This window comes from Rhinopithecus roxellana, chromosome 15, assembly GCF_007565055.1.
Source record: "Rhinopithecus roxellana isolate Shanxi Qingling chromosome 15, ASM756505v1, whole genome shotgun sequence".
Taxonomy (NCBI): domain Eukaryota; kingdom Metazoa; phylum Chordata; class Mammalia; order Primates; family Cercopithecidae; genus Rhinopithecus; species Rhinopithecus roxellana.
The window spans coordinates 10067202-10077145 of record NC_044563.1 but is presented as its reverse complement, the minus strand read 5'-3'; the positions used below and the strand labels follow the sequence as shown (position 1 = coordinate 10077145).

The 9944-nt window shown below is 59.4% G+C and overlaps 1 protein-coding gene across 3 annotated transcripts in view; it reads left to right on the top strand.

Moving 5' to 3' along the window:
- Positions 1-342: 342 nt before the first annotated feature.
- AHNAK (AHNAK nucleoprotein) overlaps positions 343-9944 on the top strand; it is a 116660-nt gene continuing 107058 nt past the window's right edge. For all 3 annotated transcript variants that reach the window (XM_010384904.2, XM_010384902.2, XM_010384900.2), the window contains exon 1: positions 343-543. The gene's annotated coding sequence lies outside the window, so the exon portion shown is untranslated. The remainder of the gene's footprint in view (positions 544-9944) is intronic.

Sequence of the window (9944 nt, the reverse complement as noted above, 5' to 3'; positions counted from 1 at the left end):
GTCGCGGCTGAATCACCCAAGCCCCCAGCCGCCTTCAGAGCCCCCAGGCCCTTCCTGCAAAATAAGTTGATTCGCAGTTCCAGCTGTGAGGGCGAGCCCAGGGAGCCTGCGGGAGTTTCTTGCCAATGAAGCCACACATTGCACATGTTGGACAGCAGATCCAGGTCCGGGACAGGATAGGGGACAGTGGATGGGGGGAGGGGGGAAAGAACGTCCCCGCGTCCCCCAGCGGCCCCCCTCCCCAGCAGCCCACTCCCGGGTCCCTCCAGGGTCTGCCCCGCTCGCCAGTTCTAGCCCCGCTCCGGCCCCGCCCGGCCCCGCCCTCTCCCCACAGCTCTGGGCAGACCCGCCCGCCCGAGCCGGAGTTACAAGAGCCGCCTCCGCGCACGGGGGCCCGGCCACTCGGCGCTGCTCTGCCGCGGGGACTGCACCGCCCGCCCTGCCAGACCCGCCCGGAACGGGGCTCGTCGCCGCCAGTAGCCGCAGCACCGCAGCCTTGGGCCTCGCGCCGGCTATGGCTGTGCCCCGGAGCTGAGCCCTCAGGTAGGGGCGCCAGGCGCACCGTGGCGCCATCGGGGTCCGGGGCACCAAAGGCGGGTGGGGGGAGGTGGGTTGCGGGGCTCCGGCAGGGCGCGTTGTTGGGAGTGTCACTGTGAAGATTCAAGCAGTTTGGAGCAAGCGGGGCCACCCGGGGAGGCGACGCGTCGCTCTCTGGGAGCGGAGTTCTGCCTCCAGAGTTGGGGCTCAAGTTGGTTAAAGTTGGAAAATCGCTTCGAAGTGCTTTGCTCCACTCTGTATTTCTACGGAGGGCGGACTTTTGGCTCCACTACAGGCAGGGTGCTCTGTTCCGGGCCTGGTGGCCTCTGTCCCACCTCCTCTCCCTGCATGGGGCGGTGGCTCGGGGGCTGCTCCTTTCGTATCCCATGTTTACTGGAGGGGAAATTTCCGAGATCGCCGCCGCGCCTCCGCGACCCCGCGCCGTGCGCCCCCTCGGCTGTCCTTCCGCGCTCTCTGCACCTCCGCCCCTAACCGCGTCCCGAGTCGTCCAGGCCCCACCCTGTTCTGTACCACCAGCCCCTCAGCCTCCTCCAGCTGCCCCGCCCTAGCCTTGCCCCTCCGTGTTCCCCGCTCCAGAAAACCTTCTTCCTCTTGGGCCGCGGAGCCTGGAAGTTTGCAATGCGCCTCCCAGCGGGATGGGTGGGGAGGGGGACATAATTAGGAAGATTCCTACGCTGAGGTGGGCGAGGAGGGGGCTGCTCTGCAGCGGCCCAGTCCTCGGGACCGCCCCTTCCCCTCGGGAGGCGGCGCTTTCCCCCACCCCACTCCCAAACCCGTCCGGGCGGGATGGCCCCCCGCCCCAGCGCCTGGCCCGGCGCCAGCAGCCTGAGGAATGTGGTGGTTGGAGCCGGTGACTAATTCAAACCAGAACTCGGGGAGGAGTGGTGAGGGGCAAAGGGGAGGAGGAAGGGGCTGTGTGTGGGAGTTGGGGGCAGGAGCCGGGCTTGGCGTGGGAGGAGGGCTAAGCTGCGCTCGCTGGAACCCTGCGCTCCAGCGGTGCGCGCCAGGAGAGGGGGCCCGAGGCGAGGTCTCGCCTGGAGTTGGAAAGGCAGCGTGCTTAGGGTGTGTGCAGAGCTGTGTTATGTAAGGCTTTCCCATGCAAGGAGGGGTTTGCGGTGTGCCAGGGCCTGGGCCGCCCCTGGCAGGGCTGGTCGCCCCCCAGCAGTGCCGAGGCCGGGATGTGGGGGCGCAGCCCCTTGGCGGCTCTGACCATGAGGGACTCCGGGGGCCCAAACAGGGCTGGCTGTGCCTCTTGCTGGGAGGGGTGCGGAGGGGGCACATGAGTGTTTTCAGCAGTAGCCGAGCCCAGACAACCAGGTGGGGAAAGGCTCTGGCCCCTCTGCACAACGAGGCCACAGAGGGTTGTGTGCGATGTGTGTGCTTGCCGGTTTCGCAGGGTGTGGCTCCCGCCGCGGAGACCGTGGCGGTGAGGTGCTCCCAGGGAACGCGCGGTCGCTGCAGAGTGCCCTGCTCTGTGGAGGGGATTTATGGGAAGGCAGTGTGGGAACCTTCCAATCAGTCAGGTCCTTAGAGAATGACCCGGAGTCTCCGGAGGAAAAGCGTCCTAGGTATCTCCCTCTGTGTCTCCAGCACAGCGCTGGGCGCTCGGTAAATACTGGTTTCGAACCCGTCTTCATGAGAATCCAACCTCGGATTGTAGGGCTCCTGCTCTCTGCTTGCCCTTCCCAGCACAGCGTAGAGCATAGTAGGTGTTGGGTTGATTTTGTGGAATACAGTGAGGGGCTGTAGCAGTGAAGTTGAGAGAGTGGGGGAAAGCATTTAAGGGCCCCTGCACCTATACTGGCTGTAATTCAGGGGAGCAGATCTCGCTTTCATCCCGCCCCATGAGGGAAATCCCAGGGGCAGGGTGTGGCACTCACTTCCTTTCAGAAGCTGAATGTGGGGAAGCTTCCTTCTCCTGTCCTTAGGGACAGAGGCTGGCCACCCCCCACCGCGTGGATGGTGGCGTGTGCAGAATGGGGAGGACAGGGGAGCCCCCGAGTTAAGGGCACCTCTTTGCTCTGAGCTGTGAGCTGTAGGGTGAGGGAGGGTGGGAGAGGAGCTAGGAGGGTGAGAGTGGAGCTAGGAGAGGTTGCAGGGTTTGGGGGCCGTGGGAATGTGGGTTAGAAGGTGTCTGAGCCCCTCTCTAAAGCCTTTGTCCCTAAGAGGTTATGCACAGGGACACTGGTCAGAGAACAGGGACACATGGGGAGCCACATAAGTCATGCGGACTGATATGGAGGCCACCAGCAGCGATTCAGGGCTCCTGGTCTGGGAACTCCTTGCGGAGCCGACCCCTCGGAGCTGAGGACTTGTGCCAGCCAGACGTGGTCCAGGGCCCGGGGTGGGACACAGGGACCTGTTGAGGGAGAAGGTCCAGCGTCAGCCCAGGGCAGGGAGTCGGCTGGGGGTCCCTGGAGTCATCTTAGCCCTTGGGAAGTCCTGGGGAAAGGTGGCAGTGCTGCCAGGCTGGATTTTTTTGCTCGACTTGGAATTGGCGGGTGGGTCCTGGCAGAGCCGGTCACCCTGAGCCTGAGGAGCTGGTTTGAGGGGTTGGGGCAAAGCCGTGCGGGCGGAGTGGTGTGTGGGGCTCTGGGGTGTGGTCACCACCTTCTTCAGAACTTGGGAACCGCCTGGAGACAGACAGAGAGACAGACCGGGAGAGCTAGTCCTACTCCTCACGGAACGGTGTGGCTCTCTTCCCCACCATTCCGGAGGCCCCGAAGTTTCTCCCCGGAGCTGGGCTGTGCACACTTAGGTTTGAGGAAGGGTGATGGCCGCTGGGGAGGATTTAGAATGTGCCGCTTGGGCGGTGGCAGTGGCGGGGATCTAGGGCCTTCTTCCTTCTCTTTGTCCCCATGGGTTCATCCGGGCTGGCATTTCCCTGGGCTCAGGCCATCCGGTGGGCTCTCAAGGCTTCCTGAGCACGAGCAATTTCCAGCATTCCTGGGTGTGTCCAAGGGAGTGTGGGGCCACAGGAGGATTCCGAAGGAATGAAGCTCCTTTTCCTCCCTGCTGGCCTCAGTTCCCACCAGGGCTATGGCTGGGCTGTCCCTGGCAGTCTTAGGCAGGTCACTGTTAGCATTGCAGGTGTCGTCCCACTGTGGCTTTAGGTCCTTGTGACCACATGTCACAGCTTGTGTCTCTGAGTGAGGTGTGTGTCATTGCCTGTGAGAGCGTCCCACTGCTTGTGAATGAGGGTCTTCCCCTTGTGGCGTGCCTGGATGTGTCACCTCTGCCTGCATTGTCGTGGGGCTTGGAGGCAGAGGATGGCAGTGGCATTCTGCGCTGGTGGTGGAGGTTTCCTGCGGGCCCGTAGGGGTTGTAGGTAAGGACTGAAGTGAGTTTCTGGGTCCTGGACAGGTCCGCACCCGCGGTTTGTGTCCAGAGGCCTTTGGGAGGTGGAGGACAGCCTTGGGGGTGCAGGCCCCAGCTGAGCAGGTTAAGCAAGGCACTGCGCACGGCCTGTCAGGGAGGGGCATCCTGCCTGGTCCCCGGGGGGCTGGAGCGGAGGTTCTGGGGGAAGGGGAAGTGCCTGGAGCTGATCCCGTCTACAGCTACGTGTCCTGGCGGGCCAGGGGCAGCTCTTTGGCGACAGAGCCAGCCTGGCCCCACGCCCCTGAAGTAGCGTGGTCCGACCGCTGGGGGGAGAGCAAGCAGCGCCCTCCCTAGATCCCGGCCTTGGGTGGGGCAGACAGGCAGCTCCCAAACTGTAATCTACCCCATAGGGCAAGACCAAGCGTTCTGCTCCACCCCCTCTCCTATAGGACGCCACCCTCAGAGTTGGTTCTTAATCCCAGGGGTCCTGGGTAAAGGCCCACACTTCCCTGCTTGTGTGTTCAGGTGTGGGGACTCCCCACTGGATAATATGCTGTCCCCAGCCCCCTTTCACAAGGAGTGCAGAGAGTCCCTCCTGGCCAGGGAGGGAAGAGGAATCTCCGTCTCTGCTGGAAGTGAGAGCCTGGAGCTTCGGGGCTTCCGAACTCACTGGAGCATGGGAGGGGCTGTGCGTAGCCTGGGTAGAGAGAGATGGAGAAAAGCGTCACAGCGAGTCAGAAAACAACCAGCTGGCTGCGGTCAGGGTGTAGGGGCTGCCCTGGAAGTCAGCATGATGTGAGGGGCCAGGGGAAGGGGGTGATGGGGAGGGGAGGGCTGGAATGACAAAGCTGGAAAAACTTCTCCTGGTGGGAGTTGTGACTGGGCTGGTTCCTCCCTCTCCTAAGGGCAGGGAGCAGGGAGGAGGCCAGGCAGGTGCACACACAGAGGGGGAGGTGCAGGCTCAGGGGACATAAGCACCAGGTGAACAGGTGTAGGGGCCTCCAGGACAACTGTCTGTTATGAGCAGGTGAAGGCTGGCTGGGGCTGCAGGCTGCCCTGGTTGTGTAGAGTGGAGAATGGGGCTGAGGGTCTCCATGTGCTCATGGTGTGTGTGTGTGTGTGTGTGTGTGTGCTTGTGTGCTTTTCCCTGAAGGTGCCCAAGTTGCATGTGTCTTGCAACATGTTCATCTAATTCTTCTTGGTAATTCCACCTCCCAAATCTGCCCCCCCCCCCCCCCCCGCATGCTGCCCAGAATCAGCTAGGTGGGTTTGTAAAAGTCCTCAATGTTGGCTTAGACTCTGAGATGTCTGCGCACTTCTGCTCCAGTTAGAATGGGGCATAATGTGTTTTCCTAAACAAGCCTGGCAGCTGCATCCTTGGGGGACCATTGGAGGGTCAGGCCCTGGAAGGGATGTCAACCCTGTGTTTCTCCTTGTTCCTTTGGAACGAGGGTCTGCGTGTCATGACTGTCTCCATCTCCTAGAAGTGGAGATGCTTGTCTTGGCTCTGCCTGCCTCTAGCATGAGTCTGGTGCCGGTTAAGCCCCAGAAGGAGATGGTTCTTTTGTCTCCCACCTGCTGGGGCCCAAGAGAAATCTAGGTCGAAGTGAGTTGGGTGCTGGGCAGCTCAGGATCCTGACCCCCTCAGGCCCCAGCCTCAGTAAGCCCCAGAAGCAAAAGGCCCCTCATATGCAGAGCCCTGGGATGCCTGGGACGGTCCATTCTGGGTCTGCAGCCCACAGGTTGGGCTGGGTTGAGGCTGGAGTATGGGGAAGGGGGTTTGGAGGTCTCTGTCTCTGCATCTTCCTGTCGTTGTCCCTCTAGCTCTCACTCCAGTGTAGGTCTCTCTTCTGTGCATCTGCCTCTGTGGGTTCTCCTGTGTGTCATCCCGTGTATTTCCTTGTGCCTTCATCCCTCTGCTGGGCAAAGACCGTTGGCCTTGGGGGTCAGGGACTCCTGGGCTTGCATTTCCACTCTCTCACGCTTGGGCAAGTAGTGTTATCTCCTGGGCCTGTTTCCACATCTCTGCAATAAGGATATTAGCTCTTTTCACACAGCATCATCATTTGGGGTTGAATGAGAACCCAGGCATGGGATGTTGCCAACAACACAGTCCGTGACACACAAGAATGCTCTGCAGAATTCTCTTTCTCTCTACTTGTGTGTGGGTTTTTTTTTCTTTCAACACGAACTTTTTGTTCCTCTTTGCCTCCTGATGAGTGTTTGTGAGAGCAGGGCATGCTGTCCGCTGGGTGTGCCTTTCTGAACAGCCTCCCTCTCCTCCTGGTTCCGGACGTTGGGGGCTTCCCCACTGGTAGGGTCTCTGACTCTGGGCGTGAGTCCTGTCGTTCCTGGGATGAGAACTGCTTCTCTTTGGCCTTGTGTGTGTGGTGGGCTGACTGACCCGTGTGCGTGCCGCCGTGCTGGGTGGAAGTTTCACTGTGGCTGGTGCCTCCCTACCACGGATGGGGTGATGTTCTTCCCCTCGGAGGGTTGCCTCCTGTGTCCCACCTGTGCTGGGTGGATGCCTTGTCGTGGGCCCCTGTGGTGTGTATCTTGTCCTCAGGTTTGGTGCATTTGGGCACAGAGGCCTGTGGCCTGTCTCTGGGGGAGTGTGTGTATCAATTCCTGTCATCTCCACGCTGACGCTGGCTGCAGGGCTGTCTCTAGCTGCTGCAACAATTGGCCTGGTTTCCATCCTGGCTGTCTTTATACTGGCTCGCCCCGGGAAGGGGTACTGTTCTCCGAGGGCAGTGGAGGAAGGAGCCTCCTCTGGAGGTCACCCCTGGCAGAGGCCATCTGCTGGGGTCAAGAATCTGCTTCCTGGAGTTCTCCTGCTTCTACTTGGCGTCGTGCCCAATCGCAGGGTATGGGCAGAGCCCTGCTGCTCGGCACATCCTCTTTGCAGCTTTGAAGTGACAGGATGGGCTGTTCTCTCGCTGCTTCTAGCCTGATTTATAGCCTGTCCCACAGTGTCAGGCATGCGTGCTCTCACCTTTGCAGCTGGAGTGGCCTCACCATCTCACTCTTTTCTGCCCTCCAAGCAATATTCTGCCTTAGGGAGTCTCCACTCTGGCCCTGCTCCTTCTTTTTTTATTAAAAAAAATTAAGTTTTTATTTTTTATAGAGATAGGGTTTTGCCATGTTGCCCAGGCTGATCTCAAACTCCTGGGCTCAAGCATTCAGTGTGCCTCGGCCTCCCAAAGTGCTGGGATTACAGGCATGAGCCAGCGCGCCTAGCTCTGCCCCGTTTCTTCCTATCATGAGGGAGGCTGTTGGGTGGACCACCGGGCTGGGTGCTAGCAGGCTCTGGGACTAGGGCCCCAGAACACTCCCATTCTCTCAGTTCTCTGGACCTTACTTTCTCCATCCTTAAGTAACAGGCAGTGCCATCCCATAAAACTCTCGGCAGTGGGGGAAGTGTTCTGTGTCCATGCTAATATAGTAGCCAGTAGCTACATGTGGCTGTTAAGCTCTTGAAATGTGGCTAGTGCAGCCAATGAGCTAAAATTTTAATTTAACTGAATTTTAATTGATTAAATTTGAATAGCCACATGTGGCTGCTGTGTTGGGTGGCACGACTCTAGGTCTCTCCTAGCTCTCAAGGCTTATGGCACTTGGCTGAATCATGCAGAATTCCCCAAAGCTCCAAAGGCCCTCTTTTGGGTAGCAACAGGGCAGAGCCCTCAGCCTCCGGGGAAAGCCTGACTTAACCTAACTTGTGTGGGAGGAGAAGACAGGGCCACCTGGGCTTGATACAGGCTCCAGAGGTGGAAGAGAGACTGAGGGCTGGGACCAAATGTGGAGAATGGAGAAAGGGGAACCCCAGCTACATAGTATCTCACGCTTCTCCTTCACTATTCCCTTCAGTATTTCCATGCCCCTCCTCGGAACTGAATGGCCCAGGTCAGATGAGAGGGGAGTCCTTCCAGGCTGTGCCAGGACAGCAGGGCCAGAGCCAGAGCAGGCAGGGTGGTTGGCAGCCCCACCTGGCCGGGAAGCCATTGGGTACCCTGCCAGGGCCAACCTGCAGCCTCGGGTCCAGTGGCTCCCATCCTCATGGGCTATTGGATCGGTTGTGTGCTTAGGATGGTTTCTCCCCTCCTCAGGAACCACGTGGGTTGAGGCAGGTAACAAGTCTGTCCCGGGCCTCTAAAGGGACTTCTGCCCTGGGACTCTGCCTGAGGCACTGGCAGGGAAGCCAACTGCCTGTCTGCAGGGGAGCTCTGGTTCCTCTGGCACCTGGGGATCTGGCCCAGGAGGCACTTTGTCCTTTGGGTTTTAGGCTCAACCCTTTGCAGGTCTGGAGCTGTTGCAGCCAGCTGCAGTGACTCACTGGGGAGGGAGGAAAAAGGGAGGGTGGGGCCGAGGTGTGGGCGAGGATGATCTGGCTCTGCTAGCTCTCTCCCCATCGCTGGCTGCTGGCACAGCACCAGGATGCTGGGGTGAGCAAAGGGGCCCTCCTCCAGGAGGAGGACAGGGGTGTCTGGGCGATCTGAAGGGGTGGCTTCAGTTCTGTGTGAGAGATGAAGTCTGGAATCTTTTTTCCTTCCCTGCCTCTGCCCAGCTCCTTTTCTGCAGGGCTAGCTGCTGAGCACTGGACACTGGGAGAGAATGTGCCATGTAAGCCCCAGCTTTGCTGTTTCACACTGGGAAGGGTCAGAGTGATTTCCCATCGCAGCCTTCTCTGCGGCCGGAAGGGAGGAGGTGTTTTCCCCAGTTTGCACCTGAGCCCACAGGCTCAGAGTCTTTGCTCACCTTGTAGCCAGCACCTGTGTTGACAAGGAGACACGTCGTCCACACCGCGTTGTCAAACGGGAGGATGAGGATGGCTGTCGGGGGCTGGGGTCTGTGTTTCTCTTTCATCCGTGTTGTGATCTGCCTGAGATAGGAACTGCTAAGTGCCCACAAATTCCCAAGAGACACAGTCTCATCCTCAGAGGTCACCTCTAGCGCCTTCAAGACCCCATGTACATTTCATTTCCCCCAGAAGGCTCCCAAGCCTTCTGGAATATTCTGCGGCAAAATCGGTCACAGCTAGTGCACCTTGCTCATCTGATGTGTGTCTGTGACAGGAACTGAGTCTTAAATCTCCCTGTCCGGCACATGGGTGCGTGAGTGACGTGAGGTCACCGTCTAATGCAGCGTATAATTAGGTGCCGGACCCAGCTGTGTCCATCCCTGGCCGGTTCCGTCTGCAGTGCAAAGTATAGTGTTGGGCATGTGGAGGCAGCCGGTATACTGCGTTGATTGACTGTTGATACGTTCTGGATGTAAACAGCTGTAGGCGGGGCTTTGGATCAGGTTCCCCATGACTTATAGTGTTCCTCACACCATTTCAATTGGTGGCCACTGCCTCCATTTTGTGCGGTGGCTGTAGTCCATAGCCCTATGCAGAGTCCTGCCTGGTATCTTTCCAGGGCGCCTGCAGATGACAGCTCATCCTGTGGCTGGAGGGCGAATTTATTACTAAATGCTTGCATTTAAAGGGGCCTGGCTCAGGGCCTGGTGTGGGCAGCCAGCGGGCCTGGACTCACCATGGGCCAAGTCGGGCTCATCTGGGCTCTAGCTTTAGGGCTTGGGTGGTGCCTGGTGGGGCTGGGATCTCCTTTGTTCAGGCAGCTTCCTGTGGCAGGGCTCCCAGAGCTGCCAGCTGGTGAGGCACCCCCTTGGTCCCGGGGACTGGGTGAGACCAGGTGGCCCGAGTCTGTGTCTCTGAGGAAGGTGGAACACTGCCATTCCTCCTTGGAGGCAGCCTCTGAGGAGGCTCCCACCTGTTACAAGCGGCAGACTTGGGATGGAGTAGGCAAAAGAGTTACAGACTCAGTGGGCCAGGCGCGGCGGCTCACGCCTGTAATCCCAGCACTTTGGGAGGCCGAGGAGGGTGGATCACGAGGTCAGGAGTTCAAGACCAACCTGGCCAAGATGGTGAAACCCCATCTCTACTGAAAATACCAAAAATTAGCTGGGCTTGGTGGGTGTAATCCCAGCTACTTGGGAGACTGAGGCAGAGAATTGCTTGAACCTGGGAGGGGGAGGTTGCAGTGAGCCGAGATCATGCCACTGCA